This window comes from Dermacentor variabilis, chromosome 1, assembly GCF_050947875.1.
Source record: "Dermacentor variabilis isolate Ectoservices chromosome 1, ASM5094787v1, whole genome shotgun sequence".
In the NCBI taxonomy this organism is placed as follows: domain Eukaryota; kingdom Metazoa; phylum Arthropoda; class Arachnida; order Ixodida; family Ixodidae; genus Dermacentor; species Dermacentor variabilis.
The window spans coordinates 234,445,681-234,467,354 of record NC_134568.1 but is presented as its reverse complement, the minus strand read 5'-3'; the positions used below and the strand labels follow the sequence as shown (position 1 = coordinate 234,467,354).

Sequence of the window (21,674 nt, the reverse complement as noted above, 5' to 3'; positions counted from 1 at the left end):
AGCCATAGAATGAGAAGTATATGTAGACCCTTTTCACTGAGTAGTTCGCTCTAAAAGAACGAGATGTCACTTTCGGCGGCGCAGTGCATGTTGCCTCAAGTGAAAGCACGTGATTGCGAAACCATTACTGATTCTGCCCTGCTACTGTTTGATCAGCTATAGGAAATGCAACTGGGCGATGGCCAATGCACTGTGCTCCACTCATGCTGTGAGATGTGGAATTGTAAAGGGAACAAGAGTGCAATAGTTGGCTGCAAGAATAGCAACTGGCATATTAAGGAATGGAATGAATCTGCGAGGGCAACTTCACACACTGCTGCTACACAAGGGACTGACTGTGTCGCCCTTCACAATGCATGGCTTTCCTTGAGAATATAAAATTTCACTAATTTGCCAGCATTACATCACTAACATCCACAGAAAGGACTTCAAACCTGGAACATCAGCAAGAGCAAGTGCCGCTCATTACACAGTGACAAAGGGAGTAGCGCCAGTTCCTTGCGTAGTAAGAGAGAGAAATTTATTTACAGAGAGCAGAGAGGTTGGCCTGAGCTATGACTTGCTCTGGCCTGCTACTCTACACTGGGGAAAAGGGACAGGGAGGGAAAGGGCTGATGAATGATGATGATGGTATAAGGCAGGGATGCATATGTACAAATTCACAGAGTTGTAGCATCTCTAAAGTCGTGCGTCCAGTCCAGTGGCTTGGAGAAAAGCTATAGCGGCACTTGTTATCAGGGCTGCGGTGTTTGCATTACACCAAGAACCTAAAAGAAACTCGCCTGATAGCGGCCTCTTTTGGATCTTTGCAATGGAAGAGACCAGTTGCTGTCGTTCTTGAGCATATGCGGGACACACGCAAAGTATATGATCAAGTGTTTCTGGCACCTCACAGTATTCACAGTTTGGGCTAGTATCACTGCCACCTATCACATGTCTTGCTCACAAACGGTTGGTGAATGCTACACCAAGGCAAATCCGGTGCACCATGCTCGTTTGGCTTCTTTTGAGCTTGTGAGGCATACGAAATTTCATTGCTTGGCCCCATTTGTGTACTCACTTGTGTCGTTGATCTGGTTGGGTCCAGTGTTCTAACGTACGGAACAAACAGGCAGACGCTGAAGCAAAAACTGCTTTAGATAATGCTTCTGAAGTACGCATTCCATTCTCACGAACAGACACAAACGCCCTACTTCGTCGCGTAATACGCAACCTTGCATAGTACGTTTCTCGCATGTTACCTACACACATCCACCCCAACTCACACTCAAACTTAGGTCCACTCTACATAATTACAAACTACAATATACAAACTACAGAATATTGACTTTCCAAGCCATCTTGCACGGCAAGAACAAATCTTCAGCAAATGAGCAGACCCACAAGCACTTTGGCTGAAAATAAACAATAAGATATTGACCAGACCAATGAACATTACCGAGTCAGAAACATGACAAATCACTGCTCGAAGGTGATTGGCAAATAAAGAACAAAAAGCAGAAGACCCTAATCCTGAAAGCAGAAAGCAGGCCAGAAAGCTTGGACAGCTTGGAATACATTTTTAGCCCCGCATCCAGAACAAGCACCTTATACGCTGCTTGCACCATTTGGACAAGCATAATGAGCTCCTAAAATGCTTACATATATTTCCTGTGAAGCTGTGGCCAAAGAGCTTTGCGTCGTCCACCCAGCCGCTGTCTACGGTATCCACCTGAACAGAGGTTTATGGAGCCGCACCAGCGTCATGCAGATCCACTGCAAACACAGTGGCAAGTGAGGCAAATAATGAATGCGTCACCACATGATCAAACATGGCAGCGCTTACGGATCACCATGCAAAGGATCTATACTGCACTTCAGCATGCGTGAGTGTGTGCGTAACATGTACACGCAATGTATGTGTTCTTGATGTAGTTAATCCCATATGCCCGACCCTGCTGGCGTTGAGCCATGCTCCCGCATGGGTTGCAGAAGATAGTGCTAGCCTTTCCTCCTTACTTCCCCACAAGAACCACTTCTCTGGGCCCATTGCATCCGTCATACAACATATGATTTGGTCCTTGCAGCAATAAAATCCATAAATCATCACACAACGTATTCTGCACCTACAATAGACATTATAGCAAACACTGCACAAAAGACCCCGTCATATTAGTAATATGTATGCAGCATATTGCTATAATGTTCCTGATGAAGATGCAAGCGATGTCCGAAGGAAATGAAAAGTGTGTTCAAATGATAATGTAAAGGACAGCCACAGGACACATTCGGCACATCCCTGTGACATCCATGATTTGCTAGTAGGTGTCCAGAGGATATCTAATGGACATCATTGCAGTCAATGGAGCGTTACTGTGTTCTTGGCGTGACATCACATCAACAAAGCAAGCCATCAAAGTTCTCCGAGATTTCTTCATGAAAACAGGCTTAGATTCAAGGTTGTAAGTGGGCCCTCTTAACACAAATTAATTTGCATATAGTAGCTGCACCCTACTTCCCATCTTCATCACTGCTTCTCATACCCTTGTTTTTAAGGCAAGAACCTTACACAGCTCACAGGACGTAAATTTCCCCTTCCGGCATTGCGGCACCAAAATTCAATGGCACCAAAATTGGGGGTCGTACTCCCGAACTTTGGTGGGAGTTGAACGCACAACCTTTGGTGTTAATTACGGCAAAGTGAATTAAGGCACAGTTCATTAAGATATATCTAATTAAGGCACTTGAACGTACAACCTGTGATGTTAAGGAAAAGTTAATTTAGGCATAGCTAATTAGGATATAGTTAATTAAGGCACTTGTACCCATTACCTTTAGTGGGAGTCGAAACCATTTGGAGATACGGGCAAACTGGCCACATCTCCAAGTTGGATTTCCGTTGACATTGTGAAGGTCGAGAGTCAGACCCACTACCTTTGGTGTTGATTAAGGCAAAGTTAATTAAAATAGAGTTAGCTAAGGCTCTCAAACCCAGTTGGAGATGTGGGTAAACTGACAATATCTCCAAGTTGTATTCCACTTGACACTGTGAAGATAGAGTCAAACCCACTAGCTTTGGTGTTAATAAGCCCGAAATTAATCAAGACACTCGAACCCACAACCCAACATGGAGATATGCGCAAAACAGCCACATCTCCGAGTTGGATTCCAATTGACATCATGAAGGCTGAGAGTCAAACCCACTACCTTTGGTGTTGATTAAGGCAAAGTTAATTAAGGTAAATTTAATTAAGATAGAGTTAATTAAGGGACTCAAACAAGCAACCTCTGTTGGTAGTCAAACCTGCGACCTTTGGTGTTAACTAGGTCAAAGTTAATTAAGGCACAGGTAATTAATATATATTTAATTAAGGTGCTCGAACCCAAGAACTTTTGTGGGAAGAAAAGAAGTAATAGCACGTAGCAACGCATTAGAATGACGTGTCCAGTAATGCAATGAATGTCTCGTGAGCGCGGAGGCTTTCGCCTTCATCCTCTTTAGCACACGCCCAGCCGGAGGGTACCGTCTATTATACCGACGCTGCCCACTATGCTCTTGCGATCAAAAAGAAAGACAAGTGTCGGTGGTGGCGGATGATCAGGGTAATATCGTCACCTCGTGTAGCGTCCAAACCGAGGCTACGCTCGCAGGGGAGACGTTGGCCATAGCACTTGCCATCAACCACATCGTCAGTCACATGAAAAAATCACCAAAACACGACCAGATCATCATTACAGACTCCCAAGACGCATGTCGAGCCTACCTCAGGGGTCATATACCTCAGGGAGCTGATCGCGCTCTCACCAGCACACGCAAGCGCTCCGCCATTCCAGATCCCTCAATACCACACATCAGGCTGATGTGGACACCTGCTCATGCCCCACTGTCGGGCAATGACCGAGCTCATGCGGCTGCCCGAGAGCTAACCTGCCAGGCACCTGGCAGTGAGGCGAGCAACCCATATCAAGCCTCCCAGAATTTGCCCAACACATACCGTGACACTCTAGACTTTTACAGACTAGGGCACTTGCGATATCACCCTCCACCCAAATCCTTCTCCCGGAATGAAGCCGTATCCCTGAGACGACTTCAAACCAACTCTTATCCGAACCTCCTCTTTCTCAGCAAGTTCTCCCCAACCTTATATCCCACCACCTGCCCAGGCTGCGGTGCACCACCAACGACGTTCCACGTCACGATTGAGTGCCAAAAACTACCTCAGGATAACGCTGTTCTACAATCCCCCCAACCAACATATGCGCAGTGCGAGGCGATCCTCCGTCGCTCCGATCCTAAGGTCTGGCTGGCCCTGATACGACGAGCATGAGCGGTAGCTACAGCCATTGGGGCCCTGGACTGAGGGCCCCAACCACATAAATCTTTCACTTTATAATGAAGTTTCTTCTCTCTGTCTCTTTAGCACATGATAAGGTGACCACAACTTTTTCTCCTATTCTTCCCTCTGAAAGCAGTAGCAGACTAGAGAACTGTTAGCTCAGGCAAAACTCTGCTTTTCATCAAATTTTTCTATTCTTTTGTCATCATCAGCTTATTAGGGCAAAAGCCTTAGATGACTCATGGGTCGAAAAATCCAATGTCCAGCATTACGGCACCAAAAATTCACAGGGTGTTGAACCCTCGACCTTTGGTGGGAGTTGAACCCATGACTTGTGGCGTTAATTAAGGCAAAGTTATTTAAGACCCTGAGCCTTTGGTGGGATTCAAACTCGGTACCTTTGGACTTGAATATGCATGCTCCATTTTCAACCCTTCTACTCTAAAGCTAAAAAATACCATCGAATTCATTCGAAATCGAGATGCTCATTTTATTCTCTCTAATTATTCTTGTCATGCAAGTGTCTAGTCAATGAAACTAACCCTTGGCTTGCCTAACCTAGAGTTATGTCATAAATACTTTTGCCTATGCTTTCTTCATAAGGTTCATTACACTAACGAAACATTTAAGGATGAACTAATCTACCCGCCTTCACACATATCGTCACGCATGGATCATCGTTTTAAGGTTGAGGTTCCCACTTGTCGCACCAACGTTTATTTTTATTCCTTTTTACCACGAACGATGGATGAATGAAACCACCTCTGTGCTTCCATCACCGCCATTTCTGACACCACAAACTTCAAGAATATTGTCCACGAATTTATTTGTAATAATCACCACTCCTCTCTGTAATGCCCCTGGGCCTTGAAAGCATGATAATAAATAAATAAATAAATAAGTAAAAGTATTATTACGATATCATTGAGCGATGCTCAAGAGACGAGCCGCCGCGAGAACGACGAACAAGTTGGTCGGTGCCCGTGGCACGAGCGAGTGTTAGCCTGGCTGCCTGGCTCCAGTGTAAATAGCGTGTAAATAGTATCTTTCATCTGTGTCTTTCCACACGTAACATTTCTGGTGGAGGTCAACGATCCCCGTCCTCACCACGGAACTCCGAAGTGGTCGGCACACCGAGCTTGTCACCATGCCTCCCGGTGACGAGCCCGCCTCTGCAACAGCTTCGGCTTGTCCGATTGCTCCAATCGTCACGGTTGCCCCACATCGTGACCCAGGTGTGCTCTCTGGCCTGGAGGGACAGGATGTCGATGACTGGATCAAGCTCTATGAACATACCAGCGCTAATAACAGGTGGGACCCAACGATTATGCTCGCCAATGTCATCTTTTATCTCAGCGGCACCCCACGCGTGTGGCACTAAACGCATGATGACGAAATAACCAGTTGGGACAGTTTCAAAGAAAAGCTATGGGAACTGTTTGGCGACCCCATTGGGCGCAAGGCTGCCACGAGAAAGGCTCTTGCGTCTCGTGTTCACTCATCTACAGAGCCATACGTTTCCTACATCCTCGACGTATTGGCTCAATGCCGTAAAGCTGACGATAATATGTCCGAAGCAGATAAAGTGGCACATGTGCTAAAAGGCATCGCCAACGACGCTTTCAATTTGCTTGTTTTCGGCAACGTCTCGACTATCGATGCCATTATAAAAGAATGCCGTTGCCTTGAACAGGCTAAGAGTCGCCGTACCTCACACCACATTGCGCGGCTACCCAACACTGCTACTACGTCGACATGTGAGGGTCGACTGCGTCAGACCACCACTTGTGAGGACGTCACCCGTATTGTTCGCCGCGAACTCGAGGCCGCCTGTCTGCCAGCCTTCTCCACGACGCCTCCCGATCTGCCAGCAACCACCGTTGCGATGATTCAGGCCATCGTCAGACAGGAATTTGAAAACATGGGTCTGAACACCGTTTGTCCCACGTCTCAACCCAGCGTTTCCCAGTTATCTAGCGGCCCTCCTCGTCCCCGGCAGTCCTTTTCTGCCACATCTCGCCGCAACCCGTCCGAATGGCGTAGGCCTGATGACCGGCCGATCTGCTTCCACTGCTGTCGCATCGGCCATGTCGCCCGTAACTGCCGCAACCGATGGCCACCACCTCCTCGGACATACGCCACCACTTATTCCCGCACCTTTGGACCCTATGCCACCCGCCATGAACCCACTACCGCTGATGCCCCTGCTCCGAACCTTCGCTACAGCCGCTCGCCCTCACCTCGACGCCACCAGTCTCGTTCGCCCCAACCCCGCCGCTTTTCTTCGCCGCCTATCGCCTCCCGGACCCAGCCAGAAAACTAGGCACTGCAGCTTCTGGAGGTGAAGCTGCGTTGTCGACCCTGCCCTCAAATCCTCTGCTCACGTTACCTACTAACCGAAACCTTCTTGACGTTGACGGCTATCCTGTCACGGCACTCATCGATACAGGAGCACATCTTTCTATTATGAGTGCTGCCTTCCGACGACGACTGAACAAGCTCCTCACCCCAGCGTCGGCATGTGTCATCCGCGTTGCGGATGGCGGTACTGTGCCTATCATCGGCATGTGTACAGCACGTGTCAGCATCGCCGGCCGCCACACTCCTGTCCTCTTCACCGTAATTGCTCATTGCACCCACGACCTTATTCTCGGCCTCTATTTTCTCTCCGCCCATTGTGCTCTTATCGACTGCTCTTCCAGTACCCTTCGCCTTGAGTTGCCGATGCTCGCAGAACCTTCTGACGCACCCTACTGCCGCTTACGCTCCACCGGCTTTCTTCGCCTGCCGCCAAAGCCCATAGCCTAGATTGAAGTGTTGTCTTTCCCACCAGTTCCTGATGGCGAGTACCTTGTCACTCCTCTGCCCGACATCCTAATACAGTATGACGTCACCGTGCCTCACAGTATACTTACTATTACTGTGAACCGCACTCGCATGCCTGTCTATAACTTTGGATTGACAAAGCAAATTCTACCGCAAGGTATTTCCTTGCCACCATTGATTGTCTCGGCGACCATTACGTGGCAGCGTTATCGACCGATGGTTCTCGCGAGCTTAGCATGCCCCTCGCGCCAGCCTCGGGCGTCGATCCCAACATAAAGAAAATGGTTGCGACGGAACTGTCCTCTATGCAGGCTGAAGACCTTTGCGAAGTATTATCGTCCTACCACGATGTTTTCGACTTCGACGGTCGCCCTTTAGGCCAGACGCTCGTGGTCAAGCATCGCATTCTTACTCACGATGCTGCGCCTATTCACCGACGACCGTATCGAGTTTCTGTGTCGGAACGCCGAGTAATTCAAGATGAAAACAATATGCTCGATAAAAACATCATTAAGCCTTCATCGAGTCCCTGGGTGTTACCTGTGGTATTGGTTAAGAAGGACGGCACCGTGGCGCTTCTGTGTAGACTACAGTCACCTGAACAGAATTCCAAAAAAAGGACGTCTATCTGCTCCCACGTACAGACGACGCCCTTGACTGCCTGCACGGTTCCAGCTATTTCTTGTCTATTGATCTTTGTTCGGGATATTGGCAGATTGCTGTTGACGATATGGACAGAGAAAAAACTGCGTTCATAACACCTGATGGCCTATACCAATTTAAAGTAATGCCGTTTGGATTATGCAATGCCCCTGCCACTTTTGAGCGTATGATGGACTCCTTGCTCCAAGGTTTCAATTGGTCCACATGCCTCTGCTGCCTCAACGACGTCATCATCTTCTCGCCAACATTCAACACTCACCTTGAGCGTCTCACAACTATACTTGATGTATTTCGAAAGGCGAAGCTGCAACTTAACTCGTCCAAATGTCGTTTTGGCCACCGACAAATTACTCTTCTGGACCATCTTGCTGACGCTTCCGGAGTACAGCCTGATCCCAACAAAACTCGTGCTGTCCGAGAGTTTCCGGTTCCAAAGACAGCTGCAGACATTCGAAGTTTTGTAGGGCTGTGCTCGTACTTTCGTCATTTTGTTCCAGATTTTGCGACAATTGCTAGGCCCCTAACTAATCTTTTGAAGAAAGGCGTACAATTCTCATGGGGTACTGCAGAAGCTGCCGCCTTCTCTCGTCTCGTCACTCTTCTAACCTCACCACCCATTCTCACCCACTTCGACCCTGATGCCCCTACAGAATTATGTACAGATGCCAGCGGTCATGGCGTAAGTGCCGTCTTAGCCCAGCGTCAGTGTGGCAAGGATCGCGTTATTGCTTATGCTAGCCACCTCCTAGCACCATCGGAGCACAACTATTCCATTACGGAACGCGAAAGACTTGCTGTTGTCTGGGCGGCTGCGAAGTTCCGTCCTTACCTTAACAGTCGCCCTTTTTCCATAGTCACTGACCATCATGCTCTCTGCTGGCTCTCATCGCTAAAAGATCCTACAGGCCGGCTTGGTCGATGGGCTTTGAAGCTACAGGAATTTTCATATTCCGTGGTGTAAAAGTCTGGCCGCCTGCACCAAGACGCTGACAGTTTGTCACGTTACCCTGTTGACGACTCTGACTCTTGCATATTCGCTGTATCCCAGCTGCTTCACTTCGCCAACGAGCAACGCCGTGACCCCTACATCAGAGCACTCATCGACCGTTTTGAACATTCTCCGGCCGATGCTGCTCTACGCCTCTTCGTCCTCCGCGACGGTACTCTGTACCGTCGTATCCTCAATCTAGACGGCTCCGAGTTCCTGCTTGTAGTACCTAAACACCTCCGCGCCGCCGTTTTAGAAGAGCTTCACAACGCACCAACGGCAGGACACCTCGGCGTATCTCAAACCTATGACCGTGTACGTCGCCGTTTTTTCTGGCCGGGCCTTGCGCGTTCCGTGCGACGTTACGTTGCCGCTTGTGAACTTTGCCAACGACGCACGAAGCCTTCCCAGCTCCCCGCTGGTTATGTGCAGCCGCTCGACATCGCTGCCGAGCCCTTCCATCGTGTCGGATTGGACCTTCTCGGCCCATTTCCGGAATCTACATCAGGAAACAAGTGGGTTGCAGTTGCGGTGGACTACGCGACCCGCCAAGCCGTAACCCGTGCTCTTCCGACCAGTTGTGCAACTGATGTTGCGGACTTCCTCGTACATGATATAATTTTGATGCATGGTGCTCCGCGTCAATTGCTTACAGACCGCGGCCGCACCTTTTTGGCCAAAGTCATTGACGACATCTTGCGTGCCTGCTCAATGCAGCATAAATTTACCACCTCCTACCACCCCCAAACGAACGGCCTCACTGAGCGTTTGAACCGCACCCTTACAGACATGCTATCCAAATACGTTTCAGACGACCACCGTGACTGGGACCTGGCTCTACCTTACATTACCTTTAGATCAGCTCTTCCTGTCTCGAAACTGCTGGCTTTTCCCCGTTTTACCTCTTGTATGGCCGCGAACCGACGCTACCACTGGACACTGTGCTTCCGTCCGCCACAGCTTCAACTATAGATTACGCACGTGATGCAATCGCCCATGTTGACCATGCTCGCCAACTTGCGCGCGCTCGTCTGCAAGTGTCTCAAGACAAGCAGAAACAACGCTACGACCTCCGTCACCGTGATGTCCATTTTGTGCTTGGCGCCCTCTAATGCTTTGGTCACCATCGCGTAAAGTCGGCCTTTGTGAAAAACTGCTTTCCTGTTACACAGGCCCATATCGCGTGATACGCAAAGTGACCGATGTCACCTATGAAATCGTTCTAGCCACGCCCACTACGTCCTCCGCTGTGACAACCAGTGACATTGTCTACGTTGCCCCACTCAAGCCCTACAACTCTCCATGCACCTTGGATATTTACAGCACCGTGACCGTGCTTACGCCGCAGGGGGGTAATATTACGATATCATTGAGCGATGCTCAAGAGACGAGCCGCCGCGAGAAGGACGAAGAAGTTGGTCGATGCCCGGGGCACGAGCGAGTGTCAGCCTGGCTGCCTGGCTCCAGTGTAAATAGCGTGTAAATAGTATCTTTCGTCTGTGTCTTTCCACACATAACAGTATGCAGGCTTTCACCTTCATCCTCTTTAGCATATACCGTATTTACACGATTGTAAGTCGACCCCTTTTTTAAAATTTGAAAGTCTGAAGTCGGGGGGTCGACTTACAATCGAAACCAAAACATGGCCCCGCCAAAAAAAGCCATACCAACGAGAGCTACAACGTAGTTACAAATTTATGTATATTTACGCTATCCCGCGTGTTTGTTCGCTTTTCGGAAGGGTTTTTCAACATTTTTGAGAGTCTTACAGTGCATGCAACACTCATGGGGGGGGGGGGGGGTCGATAGTTGATAAAAGCGCCGCTGTTCCCATTTGCGGCGGCACCCTCAGAACGGCGGCGTTTGCGGGGAGTATCGGTAGTTCATGGAAGAGCAAACACCGCTCGCGGGTTTCTCTTTCTCCGTTTAAAGGCATTGGTATTGGTTTGACTAACTTCTTGACGCGCTCCACTTCGGCTACGTGCTACTTCTACGCTTCCCAAGTCGTCATGAGTGCTGCAGGCCCACTAATCTTTCGGCACTCGTTCACAGCAGCGTTCAAGAGGGCTGCCATCCTTTACGCCGAAGAAACAAATCACTGCGCAGCGGGCCGCAATTTCAAGGTTTCTAAACGGGTGGTGCGAGAGTGGCGACTGCAGCGAAGCAAAATTTTCACCTGTGTGACGGCAAGTGAGAAATTTCCCACGTGCCGAAGTATGGACGCTTTCCGGAGCTGTAGGCTAAGCTTGCGGCGTACGTCGCTGAAATGCATGATCGGTCCCTGCCAGTGAAGTGCGACGCGGTCATGAAATAAGCCCGGACCTCCGCCTTAATTCTAAGGTTCTGCTCCGCCGTGAGTACAACGAGTGGCTGGCGGCAGAAGACTGCGAAATTACGCCAACCGGACCTGTCAAAAGAGCCTCCCTGACGGCTGCGTGTGGTTGGGTGCATTTGGCGTGGGCTGCTGTTCTGCAAGATGTCCTGGTGCGGTCGTTTGCCAAATTTGAAATTTCGCTGGACCACGACGCGCTGTGGAACCGCAGCAACGATGACGATGGCAGCACTAGTGAAGACGAGTAGTCCAATGACCATGTCAGCTACTAATAAATTTTCGTTATCGAATGCGCCCTCGATTTTTTTTTTTTTTTTTCCGGTCAAGCGATATGGGGGGGTCGACTTACATTCGAGTCGACTTACAATCGTGTAAATACAAGTGATTATCAACTTTTGAATCTCTGTTACAAGACAAGGGCCTCTTCCAGCAATGTATGATTACACATGCCACGAGTCAGCCGATTCTATTGTATGCCTGCAAATGCTCTTACCTAACCACAACAGGGTGTTCGCTGCCATCATCAACTGCATTTTCATTTCCTTGGTGCCCGTTTGGTTGCTCTAACTGACGACCAGTTATCTGCTATTAGCATTGCATGGCCTGCCAAACTCAATCTCACCCTCTTTATCCCAGCTAGAATATAGTCTACTCCCCCTTTTCTTTCTAATTCATACTGCCATATTCCTAGCTCTCAATGTTACACCTATTAGCCTATCGTCGTTTGTTCCATCATTCTTGCATGGTTCTTACCTTCTTCTAAAGCTTCTCAGTTATCCTCCAAGTTCCTACCTGTCAAATGCCCCGATTGTATACTTTTATTTATAAGAATAATGGTGAGCTGCTAGACTAATGGTTTTGAAAAATAATAATAACGATGCTTTCTTGGTGGACGACAATTTTTCACATTAACAGAACTTACTCCACCTTGCAAGTTTCCTCAGAATTGATTTTCTATGTCTAGTGTTCCTACACCTTGAGTTAGCGATTAATTTGACCTCCTGGCTGGCTCAGACCGTAGAGCAATTGGCCCAGAAAAGGCACGTGTCGCAGGTTCGATACCCAGACCAGGACGAATTTCTATCGGGGAAGCTTGCATCGATTTCGTCTGTCACTTTATCCTAGTATTTACAGATGGATCACAATTTTACTCTTTCATTTCAACGAGATACACATCGAGAAATGCCCCAGCCTGACAGTGAAATAAATAGCACTCCATGCCTATGATGAGGATGGGTGGATATGTGGGCACACGTTTTCGAACACATGCGAGATCCCAGCCAGTGAACACAGACGAACTGTGTTTAGGGATGAAGACTGTGTCAGACATTGATAGACTATCTAAGGCAACTGACTATACATACAAGGTTGTTAGCATCTTGAACTAGAATTATCACTTGCCAGAAAAGTTTTCGTAGAAAATCTGTTCACCTGAGTTTTTGGTACTGCGACAAGGTCACAAGTAACTAACCATTTTTTCGTGATTTCAGTGCTTTGAAAATTTTTCTGGTTGGCTACACCAAAAGTACCGAAACAAAATGCTACTGAGGTTAATAGTCTATGAACAGCCAAAGTTTACAAGTAAACTTTGCATGGCCTATTAAATGGTTACAAGACAAGAAATTAATACCTCGTTAGGGCAATCACAATCACTCACAGATGCAGTAATGATGAACACAAGCATTGGGTGACATGGCATCCAGCTGGGGACGCATTCTGGGACAATCGATTTCGGCGATACTATCGCTTTCACGGGACGTAGTGCTCCACCACCCAATCAGCTCATCCTGTTTTGCTTAGCCAACCAATAAACGCACACTGAAAGTGATATGTCCGAAAGTTACCACCCGAGAATATGTCCCCTAGTTATCCTCTAGCTAAGCAGCAGGCACACCTTTTCAAACTGTTGGGCCAAGCTTCTAGGTTGCACCAGCCTGTCACACCATCCCAGCAGGCCTGGTTGCGTTCAAACGGTGAAAGCATCCGGGACATAGCATCCAAAGCCCCAGTCACTGATGGAAGACAGCAGCATCACGCCCTGGGCATTTTTCATTTTTTAGTATTAAACTCGGACAACACTTGGAAGCCAAACTAATCCTGTGAAAACGATCCAGCACTTTCAACAAATATCATTAGACTGAAGAAGAATACAAAAGATAAACAAAATCAAAGAATAGAGCAAGAAATATGCATTCGCAGGAGGAAAAGCACTGCAACCATGAAACATGCTAATTTTCTCTGCAGCATAGAATGTGGAAGTGTACAGCATTGATCACGTGCACGTGCGCACAGTGCTGTTTTGTTTCATGTTGCATGTCTAGGTTTACAAAAAAAGTCACAGGCCTGCACGGAGCATAAGCTGGAGAAGCAGTGCCATAGGAAATCTATTTTTGGCAGCACGCACTAGAGGGCCTTCATGGCAAACTCCCTTTGCGTCATTTTCACGAGAACGATCTGAACTGACCATCTGGCATCGACAGCTAGCTGCAGTTGGTGCTGCTCTCTGCACAGCGGCGTGCTGACCATGACATTGCCTGGTTGTAGCTGTGCATGTAGACCTATGATTCGATTCTTCAGCAGCGGTTCATACTTTACAAAGGATGCGCCATAACGTGCACCGCTGAGTAGACACAGGTATCAAGACTATGTGGTGCACTTCACCTCCTCTTGACCTGTCGCACGATAAGATGCTGTTGATGATGATTTATGGGCACCTCTTCGGTAACGGGGTGGTGAAAATATTCATTTAGCCTGCTTGAGTTAACCAGGTCCAGCCACACACAACATACAACTGCTACATGTCGGGACACCTAGTGGAATACAATGCAACTGCAATGCCAAGTTTGCGCATATAGAAGCTATGCAGCGCACGTCACATCGAGTGACAAGTGGAACATTTGATGCTGATAATGATGGTGATTTATTGGCATCCCTTTTGAAACGGGGTGGTGACAAACAGTGACATAGCTTGCTTGATTTAATCAGGTGTTCTATACATTGTAGCATTTATGTATACATCTCCTTAATATTAATTTTCTTCCTCAACACAATCTATCCATTTCATGGCCAATCCCCCATAGTGGGCAAGAGCCACATACTTGATAGGAAAGACAAACTACCTCCTACCGCTACCTATGCAACTGCTACATGGCATGCCACCTGGTGTAATAATGTGCAACTGCAATGCAAAGTGCACACGTATCGCATGACCCCATCGTGGGTAGTAGGAGCCTGGTGACAGCTGCGACGGACTCCGGCTGTGGCGGCAGGTGTGCGGGTGGTGGCAGCAGACAACATCACCAACCGAAACAGCTATTGGAATAAGCCCATAACAGCTTATGCTATAAAAAACTTGGTTGTCTCACAGCACCCGTAGTGTCTGGGCTTTTGCTCTTCACAGCTTGCACGCAAAAAAAGAAAACCCAATCTCGAAGAAAATATTTCACCTGGGCAGACAAATTTCTGGTAAAGGTACTAATTTTTAAGGCTCAAACTCGTGTATCATTACCGGGGCTAGCAAGTATGCGAGCAAAGTAGGACAAAAGGCTCACTTTTCAATAAAACAATGATAATGCTACTGATTCCACTTTTCAAAGGTCGAGCAGTTAAGATGACAATGGTTGTTGAAGTCTCATGACTAAAATAACACAAAGACTGCAGCTAAAAGAAACTGTGCATGTGTGCTATGCACCCAATTTGCGCTAAACAAGGAATGCTCCGACACTACGACAACCTGTAGTGTATAGAGCCATATCACTAGAACAGCTTTGCATGCTTAAAAGTGTGGTAGTACTTGAATGTCATGCATGAATCATTGCGCTTTTGCATAAGAAATTGGCAAGGATTCATGCGTAAGTATCTCTCAATCCATCTGTCCAATAGAGTTTGCACTTCAATATCAGAAATGATAAACACCTTTTCTACACGCAATACACTTTTGGTTTTCCTGATTATCAAGCTTATGCATGCGCTGTATTGCTCTGTGGGCTCTTCTGAGCAACGAACCTCAGTTCTTATCACATCATTTGCCCTGCTGGCTTCTACAACTTCCTGTTTTCACGGGTGTTCAAATACTAAAATATTTTAATTATGTTTAATTAGAATATTGAAAAGTACTTTACTATTTCAAATATTGAATCAGACACTGCATAAATTTTTTTATTGTCAATAGAGACATAATGAAGAACACAAGAAAACTTTTTATCATCAAATAAAGACAATGAACAGGGAGGGAAGAAAAGCCACCAATTAAGGTTCTTTGTTTGTACGTGGAGGTAAATCAACATGGCTGAATTCCTTGTCTCATGAATGGGAAGCAGCTTAAACATAATCCTGTGGTTCTTGTGACCAGTTAAATGAAAAAAATATAGAGAGAGCACAGCAACTACGCATGACCCAGAGAACCTTTAAAACTTCATTAATATGTATCATAAACCGTGGTTGAAAATGCTACACAACAACTAACCTGTTTAGTGGTTCAAACATTTGGTGCAGCAATGCTGGGATTGGCTCTGTTTTGATTCCAGGATCAGCTCAGTTTACTCAGCAAGAAAGCCATCCATGCAAAGAAGGAAGATGAGGCAGAGACAGCTTCACTTGAAAGCTGCAAGACAGTCTAAAATAGAGGCTGTTTTTGTTTGGCCAGCACAAGTTCGACATGTTTGCTTAGAAACTACTGCTACTGTGCGGCAATGGTGTGTCCAGCAGCAGACTTTCACTTGGAATAGATCTTGCAGTAAATGGCAAAGCACTCCTACCCAAGTTCAGGACAGTAAACAGCAAGCTCTTGTATCTGCCATGCAGCTGTCATTTGTACTGTTGTTCATTCCATGCAGGCTCTAATATGTAAACATATCAGACTTGACATTTAAAAAAGAAACACAATTTTTGAAATACTGAGTATCAAAATGTCTGAGGGAGTAACAGTGAAGCCACAAGCATTCAAGTGACAATGCAGACAGGGTGTGCGTGTGCACACACAACACCGTTAAATTCGTGCACAACACAAACACCACATAACAACAGGAAGCACGTGTAGTCAGGAACACTGCAATTTGGGCTTGAGCTTGGCTAAACGTCCGAATTTGTGAAACAAGCTTGTGAGTACAAAAAAGTGCACATAAATTATAGTACCAAAAAAAAGGACGACGATAGTATAAGTGCTTGATGAGTGAAGATGAGTGCGGGACAAGCAAACACTCATCTCATCCTCCCTATTTTCAAACCACTTCATGCTTGTCTTTTCATACTCAAAACATGTACTAACTCAGCCAAGAACTTTGCTAAGTGAAACGTCATTGATGGTTTTCGATGTCTGTTCTTATGTCCTGCAGAGTTTGCATATTAATATGCATATAACAGTACCCTATTGTATTTTTCTATAGATGTGTAATAGTGTTGTTGACCTGTCAGTGTCAGCGGTGTCAGGAAACATTTTTTATGGATGTATGTACGGATTAATCTGATTTCCACTTTTCTGTACTATCCCCTACAATAATGCCCATTCGGGCACTGTAGGTATTGTAAATAAATATTTAAGAATCATACAGTGTTCCGTCACTGTTAGGCCAACGCTTGATTTAAGATGTTGCCCGCAGCATTTATGGAACATGCCATGGCAGATGCTACAGCCAAACTCCAGACTCAATTTGTGGAAAAGGCCACCTAGCCAGGCGCGCCAGCACCAAGCCAGCAGGCAGCAGAGAACTCGGAAACATAGGAACAGGGCTCCACCACCTGTGAAAAAGCAGGCTACTGAGGTATACGCAGAAATGGTAGCAAACCGCAGACCAGACAGGGGCATGCTTAAGAGTTGGCACAGCAGACCAAACACAGTTGACTGGCACCACTGGGGTGCTGAACACGAGGCGCGCTGAAGTCATACGGCTGCAGATGAAGCCCCATGAATGGACATCCAGAGCAGAGCTGGCTGGCCAATCCAATAGCCGAGCTTGTTTGCCTGGCTCTCTAGCACCAGATTTGCCGGAAATACTAAGTGCAATGCTGGAGTTGCCATACAGACTCACATAGTAGGTGCACATTCATTTATTTTACTTTCCATGATACTGTGTAAAAAGCAAGGGTGCAGCTACTACACAAACAAAAAGTTCAAAGATTACTTTCGAAACTATCCTCTTTGCCTACACGAACTGGAAGGCAAGGAGGGACGCACCTTCTCGCAAACATCAGTCTCGACAACAGGGGTGCGCCACCAGAAGGTGCGGAGGGCCGTTTTGCCCCATGCCCAGGCGCCCCGCAATATTTTGTGATCGACTGTACCTCTGATCACACTCATAAATTTCCAAGTCAGAGTGCCATGAAAGTGCTAGCTTGGAGTGTCTCCTTCCCAAACACACCGATACCTGCTTTTTAAGTGCTGCAACGGTTAAATGGGCCCTTAAGCATAATTTATGAGAAGTGAGTGAGCATGTCCTGGTGATTCTTTACCCACAAAAAAGTTTTTGAATGCGCCTTTGATGAACTGAGTGACCAGCCATCAAATGCTGCCAATGCCACACTCTCAGAGAATTCTACTTCATCATTCCTGCTGCACTCAAAATTGTGCCACACTGCCTATGCAATATGATCCATGCCATGCTTCACCCATAATTACATTGAACTGGAAGCCTCCTATCTCCTTCAAACTTCACATGCAAAGTTCATTTTAAGCACAACACAAAATAAAATCTTGCATATCAGATCTATGCGACAATGCATGCTGCTCTACTCTGAAGATTATTGACCCAGTAACGCATCCTTCATCACCCAATTTTTTCTGCCAGAATGTGCATGCGATAATGACACATGCTGCCAATGTGAGACTATGGCTCGAAAAGTGTCTAGCAGGCAATCGAACCATGTGACCAGAGCAGAATGTCTTACCATATATGCTAATGCAACGTCCAGTCCCTTGGTAAAACAACTGCTGAAGGTGAGATTTTCTGTCATCATGACCTCAGGGTTGTCTGAAGTGGCCCAACAGGATGCCACCCAATCTCAGAGGCACCAGTATTGGAACAGTGGTATCTAATCCACCACCAGATAGGGCTACTGCCTTGTCAGTGATGAGGTATCTTTGGTTTTTCTTCTACAAGGGGCACTGCTCAGTTACGACCTCAAGAGGAATACACCAAGTAGCCGACATATCTGCTCTTGTCTGCAAGCAAGAAAAAATATAATCAGACTTCAGTGATCCCTGCACCTCTGAAACTTATATACTGGAACTGCAGCGGGTTATTCACAATGTGCCCTTGTAATCTACACAATCGCCTGCTATGGTTTCTAAAATAATTGGCTCGCCATCCCGCCCCTGCAATACTGGATGTCCCGCAAAGCTGTTGAAAACCACCACTACAACTGCTGAGGGAGGAAGGCAATCCTTTATTGCTTTAGTGTAATGGCAGCAATAGTAATTTATAGTAACAGTAGTAATGGGAGTAGTAGTAGTTTTGGCAGGATGCCGCCGCTGGTCACATTGCAGTTTCTTTTCCCTTAGCCGCTCCTCATATTCACGTTGCTGAAAACTATGCCTGAAAACTAACCCCATGCAAAATGGGACCGCAATGAGAAACTTGAGTGAAGATTGGCAAGCAGTTTAGCAAGACGAAATATGCACACCTGGTTCTTTCATTCATACAACACTCAGTAGCCCCTAACTGCACATTAACAAAAGGACATGAGTTCATATTTAAGGGACTGCGGAGGGGGTAGAGTTTTGTTCTTCTGAACACCATGGCGGGGAAAAAGCTGAGGAGGTGGTCAGACAATGACGACGACAGCTATTGTCATTAACGTAATAGCAACAGCCAAGAAACTCTCAATGTTCTCATTATTCTCTCAGTGCCCTGCACAACCACTAGCTTATATGGCAGTGCTCCTAGGAGCAAAATACAGTTGTGGCCTTCCCCGCAGTGTACGTAACTAACAGTGGAAGCTATTGCTCTGTTGCTCACAGTAAAAATGACATCTTGCGCAGACTAGCTTGCAGAAAATATCTACAATGGCAAGCAGTGAACACCGCAGAGGTGTCTGAAACGAGCCAGCAGTTTGGCCGGAAGAATAATTTATGCCTGGCACTCCCACTTATGCAGCACTGAGTACTTATTGAACAAATTACCTACAGTGCACAGTATAGGAGGCTGTCATATCGAGATGTCATTGCCAAGACCCAAGATCAACCCCGAGGAAGAAGGAATTATTTAAAGCCTGTTGCTGATTTCGGCTATGTTGAAAAATAGAAATGACTAATAGGATTCAGAGAAGCGTCTCAAAAACACATCATTGCAAAAGCAGAACATGGAATGCAAAGTATTGGCACACGTAGTCATCTGCTCTCGAAAAAAACACTTCCTTAGTTGCCAGGTGGACATAGTGGCCCAAAACTTGGACTGAAGAACTACAGACACCTATTATAAATGAAAAGCACCTTCCCAATGCACCGTAGTGGCCAAATCTTTTTTCCTGTGAAGTAGTAGAAACATTATGTGACAGAATAGAGAAGCTGTGTGTGGTTGCATGTGACAAATATGTTTTCCCTGACAGTGAACAAAGGTACACAAGCAAGCAAAAGGACGTAACAAAATGCTCATCAGTGATCCTCAACTCACCACCACTGCATACCATTGCACTCAAAAGAAAAGGAGTGCATGTTCCCTGCTAGAACTGCCAGCATAGTATCAGCTTTTAGTGATATGCTTTAATCACTGCAGTTCATTATGAAACTGCAGTGCACACAACAAATGAGACACAAGGCAAAGGTAACACACAAGCGCGAGTAACAGCACTTGCATGCTACCTTTGCCTTGTGTCCCGTTTGTTGAGCATGCTGCAGTTACATAATGAATAGCTACCAATTCGTGCAACTTTCAGCAATTCACTGCAGCTTGCAAATCCAGGGAAAACATGGGGAATGCGGGAGATGGAAATTCAAGACAATGAGCAATGCGAGAACAAGGTGAGAGCAGGAACCATCGTTTCGACAGGTGGACTTATCTTTTTCAAAGCGATATATGCTCTCCTTCGCATAGTATAGATAGGTACGATTTGTCTAAAGGGGAGAGAGGGTAAGGCGGGTGGTTGAGGTCTCTCCTGAGCTTGCAAAGGAACACGAAGAGTAGCAAATGCTTCCCCTAAAGTTTTTCACTGCCACAGCTACATTAACAAGCTGAATTAGCATCCCCAGTTATTAAACGCCCACACTGCATGGTCGCCATGGTCACCTTCTAGCAGTTTTACATAATCCAAACAAACATAACAGATCACAGAAATAAAGTGATCTTTTCAAGAGCTCCATTTGTGTAAATGCAAACACCAGACTTTTGTTCAATCATTAATAAACAGTCACTTGCATGGTTTCACAACTTTGTAGCAGAAGCATTGAAAAATTGTGGGAAAGAGAAAAGTAACCATATTTCTGTCACTCCCTTATCCTTTAAACTGAATGACTGCAAATGGTAGCTACGAGCTCGCAGCTCCAATGTGCATTTAGAAAATCCCACATCTAAATCTCGTGCTATAAAAAAACATAAACAATGCTTCTGTAAAACTCCAGTGAAACTGGAATGACCGCTGGAAATGCCTGAATAATGTTGAGAGGCTCCTCCACAATTTTTAAAAGGCATGTAGGTTGTATGTAAAAGGCAGACACGCGCTATCTGCAGCGCCATCCGTTCACAAGAACATCCAAGACGCGTCCAGTTAGACAGCCCTCCATAAGGTAACTTAACTGAATTTTGTTTTGCTCTTGGCACTTTCATTTTTATCAGTTGATCTACATTTGCTATATAAAGCTTGCACAAAGTATGAACAGAGCAAGGAAAATGCCTATGAAGCAAAGAGCGTGCCGCAGCTCACGTGCATCACGTCCAGCCATGGCATTTAATCAACACTAAGGTATGATGCATACGATCAGCCCAACAGAAACCCATTAATGTTGACAGCATCCAATGCATGCATCATATGTGTGCTTAATTGCATAAAGCCACTGTGATTTAGTTGTCGTACTCATGTACAACTTTTTGTGGCAGTGAAGGACAGCTACAGGGTCGCAACTTCTACATGTGTTACTGCACTAAGCAGTCTGGCAGTTTGACAGCCATGGAGGAAGAAAAAAAAAAGAACTAGGAAGGAGAACGACATCAGACAGCTAGCCATAGCAAGCCAACATTCTCTGATGCTGCCCCGCCTTCTCTCTGAGGCCTATCTGCACGTTGACATTTGGGATGTAGGCCCTTCATGGTTGAGGGCCCCTTCGATACATACTTTGGTTCCCGATAGGTCTTAGTGAATCCCTGGTCCCAATTCACCCTTGCCACCTACACTTCATTCTACTCTCTCCCATACTCTCCACGCACTCGACTAGAAACTGCTGCTTGCCTATCACGTGGTAAGGGCCTAGCTCCCATGAGCCTTTCTTTCATTCTGTGTATTTTTGCTCTCCATGAAAAAAAACTATCACCATCAATGGCTCAAACACTCGTGACGCTCCTGTAAGCAAGCAAAAAATGAAATGGCTCATAGCCCCGTAAGGCAGAGGCTACAAGCATTCAGC

The 21,674-nt window shown here is 46.4% G+C and overlaps 1 long non-coding RNA gene across 2 annotated transcripts; it reads right to left on the bottom strand.

Annotated features, from left to right (window-relative positions):
* Positions 1-955: 955 nt before the first annotated feature.
* Positions 956-21,208, bottom strand: LOC142559626 (uncharacterized). Of its 2 annotated transcripts, none has more exons than XR_012823182.1 (3): positions 15,591-21,208; positions 13,020-13,163; positions 956-1,755 (listed from the first exon to the last, which is right to left on the bottom strand). It is a non-coding gene; the product is annotated as an uncharacterized LOC142559626 (long non-coding RNA). The 2 variants fall into 2 exon arrangements; XR_012823180.1 differs by lacking the exon at positions 956-1,755 and adding an exon at positions 5,408-5,565.
* Between the last annotated feature and the right edge of the window lie 466 nt (positions 21,209-21,674).